Below are 23,386 nucleotides of genomic sequence, written 5' to 3'. Positions count from 1 at the left end.
CTTCTTTGATAAAAGTTTGATTAATGTTCTTAGTAACGTTCCTGCAGGCTAATATAGCATAGATTTGATGTTCGGTGTTAATATTGTCAAAATGGTTGCCACGGAGTTCTTGGAATCTGTTACAGTCTCTGACCAGATGAAGAATGTCTTGTTTTTCATTACAGTATTTGCATTTGTCTGATTTGTTGAAGAGTTTGTTTTAATATTCGCCAAACACCCCATGGCCTCTTGAAAATTGATTCAGATGAAAATTGGCCAGCAGTCTGGTAGTAGGAGGTTTCTTGAAGAATTTATAAATTTGCCGACACTTATCTATTTCAAGAAAAATGTGAATTCATAAAAAAAAATGACGGGCCATACGCAAAGTCGTTTGAAAAAAAGCACAAATTTTTTCCACTTTTCGAATAGAATGCGTAAAGAAGCACTTATTTCGTTTCTTAAAATAGAACTAATTTAAATACATACAAATGTACTAATTCTTGTCTATTTTTGTAAGTGAATATCCCAATAATGGTCTGTTGGCGATAGTCTAAGATTTACGCTTGATGATAACCAGAAGACAATACCAATAGATGCACACTACCGCGATTTAGATAGAAAAGTAGAAGATCCTAACAATCACCCGAACTAAGCAGCGCGCTTCCAAACCGCCCAATTGTGCCTGAACTTTTACAGCACTGAAACCATCGGGGAAACTACAACACTAATACAAAATAGAAGAAATTGTCATTTGATCAGGCACGACAAGGAATTGAACCCTGGCCCAAGTCATAAACAACGAAAAATCTACTCATCATACCAACTGGACAAAACTTAATTAAAGTATTTCAATGTAATTAAAGTAATGTTTGCTTTAAAAGGTTTTTTGTTATATGTATATTTTCAGAGAATATGAAGCTCATATTTTAATTTGAAACCAGTTTTAAAGGAATCGCGCTTTTCAAAACATTTCACAAATTTTTCAAAACATCTGTTCTAATTTTATTCGAATTATGCACTTGAACTTGAGAGTTAAGATAAAATAAAAACAATTTTAAAAATATTCTAAAATATTTTTTTAGCCTTATATAGGTATTTTAAGAGAGTATCACGCTAATATTTCAATATGAATCAAGTTACAAGAAACTCACTTTTCCAATTCTTTTTTTTTTTTAAATCGAAAAATGTTCTTTCTAACATTTGTTCGATTTGTGCTCATATTTTTTTGCATGTTTTGGACAATAACATACAATTTTTTTAAATACTCTATAATTATTTTCAGTCATACAAGGGTATTTTCAGAGAATAAGATACCCACATTTTAAGATGAAACCAAGAATCCTAATTTTCTAAAAAATTACGTGTTTTACACATAAAAAAAAACCATTTAAAAATTTCCTTAAATACCTCTTGTCGTGTATTCTTATTTAAAAAAAAACATATGGAATCCATATTTCAATTATAAATCAACCTTCAGGAAATCCCATTTTTTCAAGAATTTTTTTTAAACGATCAATATCTTGTTTTTTTAATTGTTGTTTGTTTCATACACTGGAATTTGCGTGGCTTGCAATAAATAAGATTTTTAAAATATTTTTAAATATTTTTTTTTCATAAATTGGTAGTTTCGAATAATATGATGTCCACATTTTATTATCTCTCCAGTTTTAAAAGAATCCTTCATTTCAAATATTTTTCAAAAATTCGCAAATTGTCGATATTTGCAAATTGTTGTTTTTCGATATATACAATGGATTTCGCGTATTTCAGACTAAATAAATCTATTTAAAAAAATTTCCTTAAATACTTCCTGTCGTATTGGGCAATTTCAGAGCATTAATAAGTCAAATGTTAAATGTTGAAAGTTTAACAGACGTTTTATGATTTTTGATTGATGCTTGTTATCCATGTCTTATTACCTTTGTTTTAGTATTTCAAAAATTTAGGGAGTTTTGCGTCGATAATTGACAACGATTTCATTTATTTTTAAAAAAGGAATTAGAAATGAAAGTTTCATTCTCTTTACACACGCATATCAATACTCATTTTTTTTTATATATAATTCAAAAGAACCTATCTAGAACGAATTTAATTAACGAAGAACAAACAACTCTGATGAAAAGAAAATTATTGCTTTATCGAAAAAGATGTTCTATTAAACCATCTTTCGAATTTTATTCCGAGTTTGCAATGATTCTTTTTAACGTCATTTTATTACCGAAAAAGACTTTCATTAAAGATAAAAGAAAAATTATTTTTAACTTCCTTACTACTTTAAATTGCAAATTTTAGAAATACACTACGGGTACACCATCCAATTGAAGGAAAAAGGAAGAAGACGAAAGATATTTTCCCATTTAGATTAAATTATAGATATTTTTACCTTAAACAATCATTTTCCAAAAATTGGAATTGCATATTTAATAAAGGTTACAGGTCGTTACAATTTACATTGATGGCTTCATGAATAATTTTTAAAACACAATGCGCAAAAAAAGAAGAAAAAAGCTTAAATACCGTTTTACCTAATTATCGGATTTACCTGTATGAACACTCAGTATAATTCGAAGACCTTACCTTAATTATGCTAATTAACCAGCTTTGACGATATTTTAAGTTTTTAAATCAGACTCAAAAACGTGTGTTCTCCGAATAAACAACTTTTTTTACCAGGTTTAGATTCCTGACCCTCAAAATACAGGGAGAATCTGAAATCTGAGAAATGGAGTTCCGACTGTTTAGCGGTATGGTTTGTCAAAAGTTTCGGCCCTTAATATTTATTTTACTTTTTGTTCTAATTGCAATATCTTCTTGAGAAATTTTTAAGCCTATTGAATTGCAAAATTTGATTAATCCAAAGGTAATGTCATGAAAAAACAAAAAGTAATAATACCTACTAATTGTTTTTTTTTAATATATACATAATTTTACTTAATTACAGTCGTAATTGTAATATTTCGAATTTTTACATCCTTACGAAGAATTCAATTTTATATTGCAAAATATTGCTAAATAGCAATTTTTATTGCAAAATAGCACTTGAGCACGGAAAAATGCATGGTATATACCTACCTAGTTCATAGAAATCCGAAAATAAAAACACAATAATTAATGAGTTTATTATCATTTTTCTAAAATATATAAAATATATTCGAGTTTTTTATTTAAGGCGAATAATGCAATAGAAATCGAAACTGAAAGAAATTTCATCGCGAACAATTCTTAAAAACGATACAGATGTTTGCATTTTTTGAATGCTATTAATTGAATTATTTCAGAATAATTAAATTAAAAAGGTACCAGATATAATTAATATACATCCTTTTTACAAAACCTTCTTCCTCAACAAGTGAGAGCATGCTTATAAAATTAACTATATTTCATTAATATTTATTATTTTATTTTATTCAGTTATAGATATAATTTCCTTACAGTTTTTCTTTTAATTTCTCGAGTATTTCATGAATAAATATCAATTAAATCTTATTTAGAAAAGCGTCACGTTTTATTGATGTCTGTTATCGTTTTTATTGTTCTTTCTTTCTTCTTTTCTCTTCAGCTTTTCAATACTCATATTCAAAATACATAAAATCAAATTTATGCGTAATGCAATTGCATACATGCAGAGAAGAATAAAAATGAGGGAATTATTTTCTGAGTTTTTTTTTCAGAAACATTGTGCTCAATTCCTTAGTGGCATAGTATTCAAAATATATGTTATTTTATGAAAATTTATGATTTAGTATAAATAAAACAGGAAAAATAAATGTTTTTATCTTTTATAATACTTATATCTACACTTTTCGTTACACCATTTATTATCACGAAACTAAAAAAGAACTTAACATGAAAATTTAAAAAAAAAATTAAAAGCTTTAACAAAATTTGAGCTATCTCTTTGTCTAAAATCACTTTTTTAATTCGTTAATCATAACAAAGCCTGTTGATATTCAAATCCAATGTTAGATATTCACATCCGGAATTTTAGTTTTAGTTTTAGATCATAAAATGCAATAATAATCACAATAAGTTTTTTTTCCTTAGAAAAACATGAAGACCTATGGGAAACTTCTCATTAAGTATTCAAGCCTATTATAATTATTGAATTATCCCTTGTAACAAACGGGAGAGGGATTACCTATAAGATGTTCCCTTTAAAATTTCGAATTTTTAAAGCGATGCTTGTTTGTTTGCTTTTTTAACCGTAATGTGTAAATAAAAAGAGTTTCCTGTCTACCCTGTTCGAATTCTTGTATGCTTATCACTCGTCCATGAATGCCTTGTAAACAACATCCCATATTTTAAAACGGCCATTTTTAGACCGATTATACAGGAAAGGTATGTTTTGCAAATTTTAGTTAATAACGATTGCATATAAAATTAATATAGAGAAAATATATGAAATTTAAAATAAATATATAATGATTGAAATAGCTTTATATAAAGCGTATGAAAGTGATTTATGTTGAGCGTACACAAAAATAAATATTTTGCACATATTAATTTTCTAAAAATATCTTTCGTTCATCATAAAAGAAAACCGTTTGCACGATTGCAGAAATAAAACGTGTTTATTCGACCTAGTGGGTATTAGAAGTCTGGATATTTTTTTCTGTATCGAAAAAAAGCTAGGAGTTCATTTTTTTTTCCTGAAAATATTTAATTTCAAGAACAGTCATAAAAATTGAAAGAAAGAAATATGGAATACGAGATGTTTTTCTTTTATTTTCTATAATATTTCTAAAAATTTATGAATGAATTAAAGAATTCGACTTTAAAAGATAAATTTAAGATAACAAAGAAAATAGGAAATTTAATGTAAAAATATTCAATGTTGAAATGAGAGATATTCTTTAACCTGGGAAGAGATATGTTAAAAAATTCCTTCACAAAAGATGAATTTAAAGTTACAAAAATAATTTTAAAAAGGAAAATAAATTGCTTGGATGAGAGATGTCCTTTATCTTCTGTACAATTTCTGAAAAAGAATAAATATATTTAAAGTACGTCACTACAAAAAAAATCAGTTTAAAATTACAAAATTATTTACAAAAATTAAAATAATAAAATGTCAATGGATCAAATCGAAATGGATCAATCAAATGAAAAAAGTTTGACTTCGAAAGGTAACTACAAATAAAGAGAGATAAAGTGTTTGTATGATCCCTTCATACGATATCTAAAAGTGGATCCATCAATTATAAAAGATTCCACTTAGAAAATTAGTTTATAATTACAAAATTAATTATAAAATTTTAAAAATTTAAATATTTTGATGAGATATATTTTTTATCCTTTACAAAATTTCCAAAACTGGATCAGACTATTAAAAAAATCGACTGTTGATGCTGTTGACAAATGTCAAACTTTGAGCCTGTCAAACATCGCCATTAGCTCACGAATAGAATATTTTTTAGCAGTTCTTTACTATTTCTGAGTTCTTCTCAATTGTTCAGGTGATCTGCCGAAAACTTGTCCTAAGTCGCATAAACTACTCAAGGTAAACTCTATAAATTTAAAACGGAGCAACTAAGCAGGCAAACCATGCCCAGTCAAAAGTTTAAAATTTGCAACTGCTGCTGATCTAAAGAAAAAAGAGTCAACTTCAAAAAATGAATTTTAAAAATTACAAAAATAACTATTAAGAAAATTAATTTAGTGTTTTGGTAAGATATGCCCTTTACCTTGGGTAAAATTTCTAGAAGTAGATCAAACAATTAAAAAAGATCCAACTTCAAAAAAAAAAAAATCGAAATTACAAAAATATAATTATGAAAGTTTTTTTAAAAAAAATTTTGAATTATCGATTTTTTTTCACCTTTTTATAACTTCTTTAAGTAGATCCATCAGTTAATATGATTTAATTACAAAAAAATAAATTTAAAGTTAAAAAAAAATTATAGAAATTAAAATATTTCAATATTGTCTTTCATCTTTTTTACAATTTCTAAAAGTAGATCGATCCATCAATTAAAAAGATTCGACTTCAGAAAACAGGTGAAAAAAATTGGGTATATTTGTCGTGCCATTCGAAATTAGATGATTATAAATTTTGCAGTAATTTCATAATACCTAATCACCCACAACATCGATTTAAATTACGTCAGAAAAAAAAAATTTAGTTTTCAGCCTATCATTTCCTATTTTCTTTCTTTCCTCAAGATTTTTAAAAAAAAATCATCTAAGAAAATGCAATCTGTAAATGAAAGGAAAAGTTTTTGTATTGGAAATATTGTCTTTTGCAGGTTGAGGAGGGGGGGGGGAGGGAGAAGTTTCATCCAAGAAACATATTCCAGGGCATTATTTTTTGTTAAGAAAAATGAAAAAAATGACCCTTCCGCCATTACATTTTAACATATTTTTCTTTTTCTTGAATTTTCAAGCAGCCTTCAAACCATTTTCCCCTTTTTAGATTCTGGAGCTTATGGTGAATTTGCTTGAAGATTCCCTTTCGCTTAAAGTGTAGAAAACTAAAATAATGCTTTGGTAACAGGGCGCCCATTCATTTTCATTTCATTTGTAGGGGAAAACTTTGAAAGAGAGAGGAAAATTTTCATAATATCATGGAGTAGGCGAGGAAAAGGCCAGGGGAAAGAGGGATTATTGACTTTGCGAGCTAATATGGGGCCAGTATATTCACTCTCTTCTGTCTTTCAGGCTAAAACCACCACGGTTTGTTTGCACTCGCTAATAAAGCTTTCTGAGCTACACTTTTATGCTAAGTCAAGATATTCACCGCCATTTTTGGACTTCAGGATATTAAATTTGGCGATGTTTAATGTTACACGATGTTTAATTTTTAAAAAACACCGCCGAAAAAAAATCACTAGTGCGAACAATAAAATCTAGAACTGCATTAATTAGATCATGCGACAATTACACTAATTGATTCCGTATTCTGTTTGTAAATAAATTCGTTTTATAAAACCGGTATCTTTCGCTCTTAATATTGCTACGAAAAACTGATATGAACTTAACTGAATAACTAACTGGATGATGGTTTCAAGAGATTCTAAAAAGACGGGATTTTTAGAGTTAGCAACATGTTATGGTCAGCTATGTGTAGAAATGTTGGATTGAGACTTAGCTGAAGATCGAAGTGGATGATATCAATTGACTTTCTGAAACAGCAGGGTATTTAGAGTTAAAGACCATGTTATGGCCCCAAGGGCGCCGGCAGCAGGGTGCACCCCCTGGCTTTTTTTATAAAAAAATAAATAAAAAAATTAAAGAGATACAGAAAAGCAATTTTGTTATAAAATGTTTTTTTATTAAAAATATTTTTATTCAAAAATAAATAATTAAGTAATTATTGATACATAACAATTAAAAAATTGTTTAATCAAACAGGAATTGTAATCGTCTTGTTTGCTGTCCAAATCTGTTTATAACTTTTTCAATGAATTCTGAGTCATCTTTAATTATTTTCTTATGCACACTGAGCATGCACGAACTTGGCAGATATCTAAGCTATATTTTTAAATTTCCTTTAATAAAATATAAATAATATTACATTTTCTATTAGTTATTCAGTTTAACAAAGGTGTATAACACGAACTGACTTCTCACAACTGTAAAACTTCATCAACACAATAAATATCAATATTAAGCGTGCACAAATACGTTAGTATACGAAACCACTGTTTTTAGTCATTTGTGTTTCAATGCCAGCGCCGTCAATACAGTTTATCGTGGCAAAATTTACAAGCACTAGAAATTCGTACTTTTTTTAAAATATCTTGTTAACAATGAAGAAATGTATCTTGAAAAATAACAGATGGAAGTATATGCAATAACAAAACAAAATGTAATAACAGAATATTTTAATTTTTTTTTTTGAGGGGGGGGTAGTTTGTAAGAGGGTTGTACCCCCTTTTATATTATTCTGCCGGCGCCCTTGTATGGCGCCATGTGTGCAAAAAATTCAAAGTGGGACTTAACTGAAAAATTTAGTAACACGTTAGTATACGAAACTACTGTTAGTACTTATTTGTGTTTCAATGCCAGCGCCATCAATACAGTTTATCGTGGCAAAATTTACAAGCACTAGAAATTCGTACTTTTTTTAAAATATCTTGTTAACAATGAAGAAATGTATCTTGAAAAATAACAGATGGAAGTATATGCAATAACAAAACAAAAATGTAATAACAGAATATTTTAATTTTTTTTTTTGGGGGGGGGGGTAGTTTGTAAGAGGGTTGTACCCCCTTTTATATTATTCTGCCGGCGCCCTTGTATGGCGCCATGTGTGCAAAAAATTCAAAGTGGGACTTAACTGAAAAATTTAGTAACACGTTAGTATACGAAACTACTGTTTGTACTTATTTGTGTTTCAATGCCAGCGCCATCAATACAGTTTATCGTGGCAAAATTTGCAAGCACTAGAAATTCGTACTTTTTTTAAAATATCTTGGAATATGTAGGGTTTAAGAACACGTTATGTGTAGCTATGAGTAGAAAAGTTGAAATGCAATTTAACTGAAGTACTTGGTGCATGATGGTATCAAGTGACATTCTAAAAATGTACTTTTAAGAATGTCAGTTGTGTGTAGAGAACTAATTTTTTTTTCTCTCGGGAAATTAAATAAAGCATTCATGGAAAAAAAAATTGACAAAGGAAGCTTATTGCTGTTGTCACATTTTCTATAGTCTATGTTCCTAAATTAACATTGTCTCCCGATTCCCTCTAAATTCTGCAATTCGTCATAAGATCATTAAGATTATAAAATATTTTTATTCATTCAACCTTTATCTCATGTTTCCGTATTCTTAACTTTTTCCCCAACTTTCTTATTCTTTTACCTCACACTTCCGATTTCAGCTAGGGTAGTTATGAAGCGTAACTAAAGCTACAATTATTAAATTTCCATTCACTATTGTATAAGAAATGTAAACTGGAGTGAGAGTTTTATTTCTGAGAGTTTTCCTATGTGAAAAATTAAGTTTCATTGCTTTTAACAGTACATACATTAGTGTTTTATGTATTAAAGTTAATTTTTTGCAATAAATATTTTCGAAATCCAAAAATTGTTTTATGTTTTGATGATTTATGTTATGCTAAATAGTATTAAAACTAACCTCGCTGAGCAAGTGATAAACACTGCTGAAATAACTGTTAAATCTGATGTGTTCACGATTTAGTTTGCGGTGGGAGATAATTTTATTTCAAGAGAATATGTAAATGTGCCGAGCTTCATATTAATTTAATTGCGGTCATTTGTTTGAAATATTTGAAAATGTGCCTTAAAGGAATTCTCTCAACTCGTTTCCCAAATGACAGTATAATAACCACAAATTGAATTGTAATTACTCTCATAATAATAAAAGCTTATATGGTTCATAGAAAACATTTCGAGTCACACAAACATAATGTTCTAAAGTTAGTTTTATACCCAGTAAGCTTTTGAAGTGACCATTTAAAATTCGAGATTTCTCAAATCTTCAAATTAAACACCTCTTATAAATATCAAGATGATGTTTATCATAATGATATTCAAACAGTGTAAGCGTGTGATTATTGACATGACATTTGTTTTACTTTTTTATATTTTTTGGCACCAAACTCGGAGAACAAAATCGCCAATTGGGTTAAGTACAAAATATTTTCAATTACCCTGAAGCCTACGTCGTGTTGATGGTATTTAAAAACAAAACTACAATGATCTTTAATAGATTAACATCAATGTTAAGTGCTTCAATGTGTTTCAATTTTTTTAAAAGATTTGTGAAAAACTCTCACTGAAAAGCCGTTTCTTCTTGGCTTCAATCTTGGAGGAAAAAAATAATTGGATTGACTTCAGATTTCGTTCCGTTTTGCTGTTTGTGATATTTAGAAACAAAATTTCACTTATCTTTCATAAATTAACACCAGTATTAAAACTTTTAATGCGTTTTAGTTGTTCTAAAAGATGCTGTAAAAACCATAACAAAAGTCTCTTTTTTTTCTCTTTTTCTTTTTTTTTTGTACCTTGGAGTAAAAATAGTAGCCTAAAAAGAAAGTGGCATCCTTACTTTATCAAAATTATCATAGTTTGTAAATTCAAAAGAAGGATAAGGTATACTTTGCGCTACGGAGACTAAAGCAAAAATAAAGCACAGATAAAAATGCAGAAATGGACATTCTGCACTACTTTTTTGTGCTTTATTTCAAGTTGTTTTTTCTCTTTTTTTTTCTTTTTTTGCTTTAATTTGTACAATTATTCAAATTTGCTTTTAAAAAAATACTTTCTAGTTTTTCTAATTTTTTTTCTTCTAACTTTTTGTTTTATGTTGATATATTTCTAATTCCTGGCTTTATGTTTATTAAATTTTGTTGTGTTACGGTTTAGTACGTTGAATGTGCGTATTAAAAATTTAGTTTACGCTGCTTAATTAAAATTGTGAAAGTGTCTTAGATAATTTTTTTCATTAATAAAACAACCAAAAGTAAACACTTAGGAATGTAATTAAGCATTTTTTGAAAAAAACAACTGATTTATGAAAGTATATTTCATGTATTTTCTCTTTATCTCTTTAAAGAAACATTTGTTGATTTATGACAGTGTATTATTTATATTTTCACATTAAAAGTTACTGGAGGATTTACTAATGTAAACACTCGCTGACTTATTAAAGAGTGTATTAATACATTTTTTCAGTGAAAAAATCGTTTTGTTTTATGAATGCATTTTCTAATTAAAAAATTACATATTAAACATAATACATGCATTTTATCAATTAAGAAACATCTGTTGATTTATAAATGTATAATACGTATATTTTTCCGCTAAAAAACCACCAAACTATTAGCATGTTTTTAACTTAACCTAAAGTCTTACCTTTTACTTACGGCGCTTAGAATGATAAAACTTGCTCTTCTGGCTCATCAGTTGTACCAGCCGGTTAAAATCTGCCATTCTCTTTGAAAATATTTCACCCCTTACAACTTGTGAAAGTTTGAAAAGCCTATAGTGCCTTGCAATGAAAAAGAAAATAATATTTTGAGTGCTTCACGACCGTTTCCGAGAAAAAATGCTTGACAATTATTTTCTTTCCCCTGCCCTAATATACTATCAAATACATTAAAATAGAATTTCAGAAAATTTAAATTAAAAAAAACCCTTGGCGAAATTACCCTTGGTGAAATTGGCGACTTATGTTTGGCGCCATTCCTGTTTGCGTGGAACACCGTGGTAACAGGAATAACTGCCAAAACATAATGTAATTTCAATAAAACATTGGAAAATTTGAACAAAACATCGGCCAAAACTTTATAAAACAGCAATGAACCCAATATAAGCAAAATTAATACACCCAATAAAAATGCATTTTGAATCGAAACCAAATTTTTATGGAGTGAGCACAGAAAGAAAAGGAAAAAAACAACTCACTTCTTCATTAAGCTTGAATATCCTTAGATTTAGGTGCACAGAATTCTCTAATGGCAGTTAGATACTGTCTTAATTTATCATGAATGGAATAGACATTTATCATGTGTACCTCCATCGCCACATAAATTCAACGAAATACGAATCGAAAAAGGCGTCTGTGGCACCAGATTGGCGGTGACAATTTTTTCTAAAGTTCCTTTTTATGACTGCCCACATACCTTCGATCTTATTGATCAGAAGCAAAAGTAACCTTACCAGCCGGTATCTAACGTGGAACTAACGGACCTCTGAAATTACATATACCATTGAACATTTAAAACTAACGCTGAAATCTAAACCAATCAGAATCACGATTGGGTTTCAACATCACCCAGCTTGGTGATCAACCGTTATCACAACTTGGCGAGAAAGAAGAGGCACCCTCAAATATAGTCTACCCAAAAAATGCATGACAATTATTTTCGTTCCCCTGTCGTAATACTATCAACTCTAAAATAGAACTTTTCAGAAAATTTAAATTAAAAAGAATTTATTCTTGAAAAAGCTTTTTCATTTGCAATATGTGGTATACATAAAAATACCAAATACATTAAAATCTCGATTTTGAATTTTTGGTAGCTGTTGTTGATTGTCATTGCGCGGCAATATATGGCGCGTTTACTATTACAACAATAGTTACCACATAATATGCTTGAAAATTCGAGCTGTATTCTAATGCAATGAAACAAAATTTTAAAGATGTGAGTTTCTTTTTTTCTTTTTTTAATTGTACATTTAAAAATTCTTTCTCTTTCTTCGCGACCGCAGAAACATAAATGATCTGTTTCAACAATCGTTATCACATTCCATTCATAAATTCGATCGTTTTCCTAATATCATTCATTCATTCCATCCCCCCCCAAGAGACTGAATTAAATAATTCCTTTTTACTTTTGGTTTCGATTTTGTAATCTAGTATAAAATTCGGTTGAAAGTAAAAAAGGAGAAGTGAAAAATCGCCTGTAAGAATTTTCACTTTAAATGAATGTCTTCTGATAAAAAAATAAACTAAATTATACAACCACTTTCGATAATGGTTTCTTGAATGCATCATTTAAGAAAAGATCCCCGAAATGAGTTTTTCTAAAGAGATTTTATAACTGAAAGTTAATAAATATATCTCAACGTCACGCGTTATTTCATACAAACGAAGTTTTCATTTAAAAATGTCAATGGATGGCAACCCGTAATTTTGATAAGACTATATGTCCATTTTTGAAAATGAAAGATATGATTTTTTATTTTAAAAAAGGGTTGTTCTATTTTGTTTAAACACTAGAGATCTTTGTGGTTTATTCAGGACCATAGAGACAGCTTTTAACCAAATGATATTATTTGTACTTTATATTTAGAAATAAACAAAACTTTTATCTAGTAAAAACTTTTTTTTTGTATATTCGTTCCCCATATATAGGTGATTCTTCAAAATTTTAACAGTTTTAAATCTCAAATTCCTAACACTGTAAGTGCTTTAAATAATCTAAAAAAAATTATACTTAATTTCTATACGGAATTTAGCAACTGAAAAATAGAGCTCACTTTAAAATGATGTTGGATGTCCATCGTCTGGTTCAGAAAATGCCGCATACCTGCCAACTTTTATTTATATATTTAACTTTTATTTATATAATTTTATTTCTATATTTAAAGCGGTAGTAAAATTTATGCTTCCTATATATTTCTTTCCTTTATAAACTTTTAATTATTATCCAGTAAATTAACCAAATATCAAAAGTATTAGCCAATTTTCAAAATTCTCATCCAAAGACAGATCATAACAATTTTTTATTTTTATGATTGATTAATTTTTTATTTGATTTTTTATGATTGATTTTTTCCTATAGAAAACTTCAAATCCAAACACGAATTTACAATCAAAATAAAATTAAAATAAATTTAATTATTTCATAAAATGCAAATTCGAATCGAGATTCATTTTGTTGAATAGGATTAATTGAGTAATGAATGTTAGAGAAGATGAAAAATGTAGATGTTGTTTTATCGTCTTTGAATAAAGTTGTAGGTTAGGGTTGATTTTAATTTATGGGTTGATTGGTTCTGGGTTAATAGATTACGTCTAATTTTTGATAACTGCTTAGACTAGAGCAGAAATACAAGGATAAATCCGAAGCAAAATTATGTTATTATCACGTTGTTGTATTGTATTGTTACAATTTCGAGAAAGCATATTTTCTGCAAAACTAGTTGTATAATAATATGCATCTTGCTATCATTTAATTTCTTTCATTCACACAAAGCGGAGGAAATAATTTTTTCACGTGATCCGTCAAAGAACAAATTACCATGAAATACAGATTGTATTTTATGGTAGTTTGTCTCATCCTTACATAATCTCTCTTGTTGCTTAATGCTTACATTATCTGGACTTAATATAATTCTAATTGGTTATGCAACGTATCTAAAGGAAATTACTGTTATCGAATTACAAATACAGGATTTGTTCAGAAAAATTTCTTTTGAACTTTTTTTTCATGATTTAGAGGAATATTTATTCTTCTTTTCTTTAGAAAAATCATTCGTCTATATTTTTGCCATAACACAATTTTGTTGGTGAATTAACGATTTTATCGCTTTATTTTTAAAATATTTGCAGTCTAATCCATAACAGCACCGTTTTATCATCTTAAGAGTTTAAATTTCCAAAAAATATTTTTAAATTGCTTGTAGTCTATGCGGATTCATTGAAACACCTTTTTATCATCTTAAAATTCGAAATTTCTAAATTATTTTTAAATTACTCATTGAAACACCTTTTTATCATCTTAAAATTTGAAATTTCCAAATTATTTTCTAACTACTTGTAGTCTATGCGGATCCATAAAATCACCTTTTTATCATCTTAAAGCTTGAAATTTCCAAATTATTTTCAAATTACTTGCAGTCTATGCGGATCAATAGAATCACCTTTTTATCATCTTAAAATGTGAAATTTCTAAATTATTATCAAATTACTTGTAGTCTATGCGGATCCATAGAATCACCATTTTATGATCTTAAAATTTTAAATTTCCAAATTATTTTTAAATTACTTGTAGTCTACGCGGATTCATTGAAACACCTTTTTATCATCTTAAAATTTGAAATTTCTAAATTATTTTCAAATTACTTGTAGTCTATGCGGATCCATAGAATCACCTTTTTATGATCTTAAAATTTGAAATTTCCAAAGGAATATTTTCCCTATTACTTTCTAACAGACATTCTATTTTGTTTTAAAATAATTCACGAAAATATTTACGTTTGTAGTAATTTTTTAAACCCAGTTTTTAATTTTAACTACTCAATCATATTTTTAATCACTCTCGCAACTCATGTTTATTCGTTTGTTTTTCAGATATTTAGATATTATGCATACATTTTATCAAGCTTAAAATAGCTTAGTACTATTTTATTTGATTTTCATTATTTCAATGAAATAGCTTAACTAAGGTATTTTATACTTTATTTTACTCCGGCACAAAAGAGACTCTTCATTCTTTAGTGCTTAGTACTTTATTAATAAGATAATTTTAATTTAAAAAACCCTTGCCTAGCGTTTTCATCTGATCAATAATTTTCAGCTCTTTTTCTATCAAGAAAATACATTGCCTGAACAACTTACGAAAAATTTTAAAAGGACTTAAGAATAAATTAGTACAATATAACTTACAATGCAAATTCTTTAACTTTGTTTATCTTCCATTAATATTTCACAAACTTAAGATAATTTAGAGAGACTTTTTCAGAATATAATAAATTTAACAATGTCATATTCATGAGATGTAAGAACGCTGAAACAATGTTTAATCCAGATAATTAGATTTTCTAGACAATCCAATTGCATTTAAATAAAAACAATATTATGTTGTAATATATTTATATGTGACTGAAGTATTTCTTTTCAAAACGCTTTTGAGATTAAACGTCACAAACAATGCCGTTTTATTTGAAATTCACATTTCACAATTACAAACTCAATTCTTCAGACAAATTTGTTTTGATAAAAACCAGCTCTTTACGCAATAAAAGATTTATTGCAACATTTTAAACAAACAATTTTTCTTAAAACATTATGTTATCTCTCCAGTATTACAAAGAGTTAAGATATGCCAAATAAAATAAACATAGTTGTAAACATAAAAGCTGGGATATTAAATAAGAACAATATTTTCCTACGAAACGCTCTTGTCATAACGATGTTACATTTAAGAATTTACAGTATTTACAAACTAAATAAAGTGCATATTCCTCTTTTTGGAAAATTAAAAATAATTACATAAACATAAAAGACTCATTTACGAAATTTTTAAAGGCTATGCATATAGAATGATTCAAGACAAAAATATACATTTTTGATATTTCTGCACAAATATTAAGCTTAACAATTACACATTTCTCGATTTTAAATAAATATTGTTCAGAACTTTGAAGAGAAAAATCGTCTATCCCAAATTTCTTAAATATACACGATATTCTTTAAAGGTTGCCCTTCATATAAATAAATTAGAATCCTAATCATAAAGGAAGATTACACACTTTTATACACTTTTCGATAGCAAATTTACATTTAAATGAGGAAAAAACAAGAACGCTATCTTGATCTAAATAATTAGTCATAAAAAAAAACGAATAAAATATCAAAATGCGAAAGATTGTTAGTTTTAACTCTAAATCAAATTTAATAATCGTATTTCTTTCTGATTTCTCTAAGCATAACATATTTTGCACACTTGTTTTTTTCAATTGTGATTTGCAAGATTTCGATAGCATTTTGTTTGCTTGCTTAAATATTAATTTGCGACTATAAATTTTATTTAAACATACTCATTTTATTCAAATTGAAAAGGAAAAAAAAAGTACATTAATTATATATAAATATATTATATACACCGAAGAGCCATTACATTATGACCACCCTGCTAATAACATGTAGGACCACCTTAAGCCCTCAAAACTGCTAACACCCGCCGTGGCATTGATTTCACAAGGTGCTGATAGGTAGTCTGAGGTATCTGGTACCAAGCACTCACCAACTGGTCCTGCAATTCCCTCACATTGCGAGGTGGTAACGTGACAGCACGAATTTGGTTTTCCAAGTAGGACCACAAATGCTCTATTGGATAAAGGTCAGGTGAATTTGGGAGCCAAGACATGACTTGAAAGTCACTGGAATGTTCCTCGAACCAATCCATGACGATTCATCCCTTATGACATGATGCATTATCCTGTTGGTAAACACAATCCCCCGCAGGAAAAACTGTTGCCATGAAAGAGTGAACCTGGTCTGCAACTACGTTCAAGCAGCTTACAGACGTCAGGGATTGTTCTATGAGAATTATGGGTCCTAATGTGCCCCATGAAAACATTGTTCCTGGGCTAGAAACCATGAAATCCTGGGCGAGCTCATTGTTATAGATCATGGGTTTCCAACTGGCAGCCCGGGGGCCGCATCCGACCCACGAAGCCTTTTTTTGTGGCCCGCAAACTAAAATATATTAGTTGTCACTTTTTTGCGGACAATCTTCGTAAAAAATCTATGTGGGTTTACAATACTTTTCTCGTTAATAAAAACCTAATTTCTTCGTTTCTGTGAAATTTAACATACTAACGGTGCAAATAAATTGATTTCTTAGGTTTTGCATCCAAGAAAATATTTATTCAATAATCGCGTATGTTGCTCTTTTTTGTTTTATTTTTTTTCGTATTTTGTGAATATAATGTAGCATGTGCGTATCAGAAATTTTCTCGAAAAAATTCTCCGATTTAACTTATTGAAACCACTAATTTTGGATGAAAGTATTTACACACACATTTGTAAACTTTTAATTTAAATAACTATTCTCTTTTGGTTGCAGCAGACAAACCTCAATTTTCTCATTGAATATTGTGTGTGCTACTTTGTAAGTTTTAATACCAACCTTTTCAAAGTTTGGTATCTTAACAATTAGATATCTGTTGCACATTAGTTGTTTAATACATAGGTGCACATCAAAGTTATTGTAGTCCGAATTTTTATTATTTATTTAATATTTTTGAAAATCTTATTTATAACAATTAAATATTTTTAAAAATCTACTTATTTTAATTTGTAATTCAATACTTTTGTTTTGTACAACTTGGTAAAAATCTGACAGTAATATTTAATGTTCCTTCAAACATAAAAGAGTCCTACATAAAATTTTGATAAAGTTGCGGCCCGCCATTTGATTTTTGTTTTTAATTGCGGCCCCCGGCCTCATGTAAGTTGGAAACCCCTGTTATAGATGGAGGCTGGTCATAATATAATGGCTCTTCGGTGTATAACCACCCTTATATGTATATTATAAACACCCTTAATTTTCCTTTACTTAGAACTCCATTAAACCAAAAAAAGTGAAGGAAAATAAATATATCTCGTGCGACAAAACAACTATTTTTCTTATTTTAACCTACAAATAATTCAAATTGTTGTGTATTCGAAATTTTCGTAAGAAACTTGAAGATAGAAATTATTTTTTTTTTACCAAAAGAACAGCAAGCGCTTTTGAAACATTTAATGTGTGATAAAAGGTTTTCCTAAAATTATTAATTTAAAACTATTTTTTTAAACTTTTTCACGTATGTTCTTAATTACTATACAAGATAATTTAAAGGAATTTTTCTTTTAATTTAAGAAGTTCCAAACACAAAAAATTGTAAAAAAAGAAAAGTATATTTTAATTTTTTTAAACCATTGAAAAGTAGTGTAACGCAGTAAATATAAATGGTTTGAGGTAATACAGTGATAAACCACGCCTTTTCAAAAGCTCTATTTTTACAGCAACCTGTTCCTTAGTATTATTTCCCTGATAGTTTCTTGACAAATTTTTGAATCTTCTACTAGATCATTGCTTTTCAACAGCTGGTCCATGGACTGGTGGTGGGTCTCAAACATTATTTACAGATCCGATATTAGGTAGACTTTTTTTGCAAAAAGGAATGGTTAGCTAAGCATTCTTACCTATTACATTTCCACGTATAACTTTAAACTATACTAATAAAAACTAACAAACTAAAACTAATTCTTTTAAGCAAAAATAATGTCATTTTCAACTTAAAGAATAAGATCGATGATTTCAAGTAAAAAAGTAAAGTTTGGTTACAAATGTATACTTCCCAACTTTATATAAATGATCTTCCTCTGTTTTAGTATTTAATAAAAATAAGGACGGTTTTGCGAAAAATTGAAAATAGTGATGCATAACTAATGTTTGCAACGATAACATTTTTTTACTATCTGTTATAGAGAATAAATTATTCATTAAAAAAAATTATGTTCGCGAAAGGCGAAATAAATTATTCTAGTATCCAGCGTTTACATCTCATCTTTAATTATGTTTTCCCTAAGAGCAGGATATTAAAAAAGCAGTAAAACTATAGTTCTCCTTTAAGTGAAAAATCATGATTAAAATATTCTAGAAAACCAGCAATTGGTATGTTTTAACCACATAAGAAACAATTCTAAACATTTTGACGCTAAATAAATCATTCTGATGAATAACTTGTCAACGCCTCCCCCAACACGATTAAATAAATCGTCTCATGTTTTTTGAAAGAAAATGCGTTATAAATTTAAGAGAAACGAAAATCCATATTGCATTGATGCATTTTTAGGTAAAAAGAATTAATTTCCAGTCTCTTTAAATCCATTATTAATTAATTCTGTTGTATAACGAAAAAATATAAATTAATTTCTGATATCGAAAGAGATAAAGCACGTTTCTAAGCAAGTGAAAAAATGGTCAAATATCATTTTGTTGCAATGACATAATCTGGGTATATAATAAAGCTGGTATACGCTAAGAACATAAATTTGGAAGTTTATCTTCTCACGTTATTAAAATTTAACATTCGAGAAACATATTAGTTAATGAAATTTGTTCGTTAGTCATTCAAGTTTTATTTAGAGGAATGAAACTGGATTAGAAGAAATTAATTAGATGAAACGCTGATTAGATAGAAATTAAACGTTTATGAAATTTGTGCGTTAATCATTCAAGCACTATTTAGAGGAATGAAACTGGATTAGATTAAATTAATTAGAGGAAACGCAGATTAGACTGAAATAAAACGTTTATGAAATTTGTGAGTTAGTCATTAAAGCGTTATTTAAAAGAATGAAACTGAATTAGATGAAATTAATCAGATGAAACGCAACTTACAGTCACAGCAGATACAAATGAAACGTTATAGAAATTTGCACGTTAGTCATTCAAGCGTTATTAAGAAGAATGAAGCCGGATTAGATGAAATTAATTAGATGAAGAGTAGCTTAGATAGGAATAAAGCGTTTATGAAATTTTTACGTTAGTCATTAAAGCGTTATTCAAAAGAATGAAACCGGATTAGATGAAATTAATCAGATGAAACTTAATTTACAGTCACAGCAGATACAAATGAAACGTAATAGAAATTTGCACGCTAGTCATTCAAGCGCTATTTCGAGGAATGAAACTAGATCATATGAAATTAATTAGATCAAGCGTAGTTCAGATAGGAATAAAACGTTTATGAAATTTTTACGTTAGTCATTAAAGCGTTATTTAAAAGAATGAAACCGGATTAGATGAAATTATTCAGATGAAACGTAATTTACAGTCACAGCAGATACAAATGAAACGTAATAGAAATTTGCACGCTAGCCATTCAAGCGCTATTTCGAGGAATGAAACTAGATTATATGAAATTAATTAGATCAAGCTTAGCTTAGATAGGAATAAAACGTTTATGAAATTTTTACGTTAGTCATTAAAGCGTTATTTAAAAGAATGAAACCGGATTAGATGAAATTAATCAGATGAAACGTAATTTACAGTCACAGCAGATACAAATGAAACGCAATAGAAATTTGCACGCTAGTCATTCAAGCGCTATTTCGAGGAATGAAACTAGATCATATGAAATTAATTAGATCAAGCGTAGCTTAGATAGGAATAAAACGTTTATAAAAATTTTACGTTAGTCATTAAAGCGTTATTTAAAAGAATGAAACCGCATTAGATGAAATTAATCAGATGAAACGTAATTTACAGTCACAGCAGATACAAATGAAACGTAATAGAAATTTGCACGCTAGTCATTCAAGCGCTATTTCGAGGAATGAAACTAGATCATATGAAATTAATTAGATCAAGCGTAGCTTAGATAGGAATAAAACGTTTATAAAATTTTTACGTTAGTCATTAAAGCGTTATTTAAAAGAATGAAACCGTATTAGATGAAATTAATCAGATGAAACGTAATTTACAGTCACAGCAGATACAAATGAAACGTAATAGAAATTTGCACGCTAGTCATTCAAGCGCTATTTCGAGGAATGAAACTAGATCATATGAAATTAATTAGATCAAGCGTAGCTTAGATAGGAATAAAACGTTTATGAAATTTTTACGTTAGTCATAAAAGCGTTATTTAAAAGAATGAAACCGGATTAGAGGAAATTAATCAAATGAAACGTAATTTACAGTCGGAGCAGATACGAATAAAACGCTTATGAAATTTGTGCGTTAGTTATTCAAGCGCTATTTAGAGGAATGAAACTGGGTTAGATTAACGGGATTTAAAAGAGTTAACTAGATATGAAATGGCGCGAAACGTCAAAATGAAGAAAAGCAAAAGTTTTTTGAAAACTAAAAGCATTTGTGGTGTAATTTTCGAATACTTAAAAAGTCATTCAAAAACTAAATTGCCTGGACTCATCGAATCTGCAAATATTTAAAATTATTAATTGATTTCAATGATTTTCCTCGAGATCGAGAAATCTCACCAAATCGGTATTTATTTTAGAAAGTGAATTTTTTTCTTTCAAAAATACTTCAGCTATTTTTTCGTTCCAGAACTCAGATAGTTTATTGCGACAAGATGGTGCATATCCCTTAAAGAAATAACATTGTTTCGAATTTAAGTAACTTATACTGTGGCTTTTTTTATTTCCCTTGGCGAAAGAGTTTCAAAAAACATCTTTAAACAGTAATTAACGACGCCAACAGAATAGTATCAGAAAGAATTTAAAAATAAAGTATCCCTGTTATTTTTTTAGGAATGTGTTTTTATATTTTTAGCATGTATTTTGATTTTTTTATAAGGGTATTTTATTAAAGATTTTTTTATACTTGATCAATGTACTCTGATTTTTTATTTTTTATTTACCTTATAAATTTACTATTCTGTTTTTTTATTAAAGAGTATGGATTTTTTCAATAATTGTATTTTGATTTTTTTACTGTTTATTGCATGAAAAATTACTTAGTAAAGAGGGGGCTAGTCAGGACATGAGACTAATAGGACATCTTGAACAGCATTTTTATTTAGGGGTCATTTTTAATAAGGGTTTCAGTTCGTAAATTGACAACATGGGTATACATACACTTACCTGTACAGTTGCATAATCACACTTGGAATACTTAGTAGAAATTTGTAAAAAAAAAGGTTTTTAATGTAAAAAATATCTTTCAAAGTTTCTCTTTACTTATTTATTGACATATTTTATTTTCAGAATTTCAACTGTAAAAATGATATATTAATAATGATACTATTTTTTACCTATTTTAATATAAACCTTTGCTCTGTATAGTTTAAATTAATCAGCATTAGGGTATAAGCAAACATGCGTCTTCGTGGGTCTAATGTGAGCATGTTTTAATCTGAATTTTTCATTTATAAGTTGGCATTTTTAGTCTGTTTTTTTTTTTTTTATAAATCGCAATGATATCAGATCGATATGAACAATTTCTTGACAACTCTGAGTCAATAGAAGTTAACAACTATTTGCTATATAGACAAGATTTCTTTCTTTTTAAAGGAAGAAACAGTGTTGTGCATTAGGTTGGTAGGAAGAGTGGAACATATTTTATGGATTTGAAGATCATGGTCTTAAATTCTTAAAAAAAGATGGGCATAGTTTTTCGAATCAGGAATCTTCCTTCTTCCCAGAAAAAATTGTCCCCAAATCTCAAGAGAAGAAGCAGTCACCAAACTTCTGTTAGCTGTAACTGGTTAAACTGTCAGGAATGCATCTTAATACACATTTTTAATTCAGACATTAAGGCACCAATAAGGCTTAGATTCAAATTAAGGCTTAGGTCATTTTGGCTTTGGATATATCTTTCTAAATTGTACCGAGTGACTACTGAACAAGTTATCAAGCTAGTCCATACTAGCCGCATAGAACTCGTGAGGACAAAAGAAAAAAAAATTAAAAATTAATATGGAAAACCATTACAACTCTGTAATTCCAGATATAAACCAGAATGCACCAAAACGTTGAAAAAATATTTTTAAAAAATACTTATTGAGTTAATTATATTTAATATGACTTTCTGACAGATTCGTTAAAAAATGTCTACAATAGCTCCCCTCTGTTCTATATTTCATTATATTTGTCTGAAAATGTATTTTAAATAATTTTTAAATAACAAGTTAAAATGAAAATAGGGCAAAGATTTTCTAGAAATCCATAATTTTCATTCAATTTTCAATGTATTATTAAATTTTACTTCGAAAACTTAATAATATCCATACTACATTACATAAATCTCAATTTTATAAACGAAGCAATCTCTAATAACTATTTCTTAGAAATACAGAAGACATTTTTACAATGAATCCATGGTACACAATTATTGACTTGCATTCAGTTTAATAAACTGCATTTATTTATCCGACGCCGAATCAGTAATTTCGATGAAATCTCGTCTTAAATTAAATCATAAATGTAACTATATAATCTACATAACTATCAAAAATGTAACTATAAATTATATATTTATGAAGAATTTTTAAACTAAAATTATTCGGTACGTGTTTGCTTTTCTAGTTTAATTCATCCTAACATTGATATTGTCCAATGCAAAGAATCATAAAATTTCGACGATGAGCAGAGAGAGTATCAATTATTAGTATCGCTTCCTTCAAAAAGATCGGTGATATTATTAGCAATTTCAGCGTATGTAATTTTAATTTTTTTTAAATAATAAATT

This window comes from Parasteatoda tepidariorum, chromosome 1 (genome assembly GCF_043381705.1).
Source record: "Parasteatoda tepidariorum isolate YZ-2023 chromosome 1, CAS_Ptep_4.0, whole genome shotgun sequence".
In the NCBI taxonomy this organism is placed as follows: domain Eukaryota; kingdom Metazoa; phylum Arthropoda; class Arachnida; order Araneae; family Theridiidae; genus Parasteatoda; species Parasteatoda tepidariorum.
The sequence above is the reverse complement of the archived record's forward strand: the minus strand, read 5'-3'. Positions refer to the sequence as shown.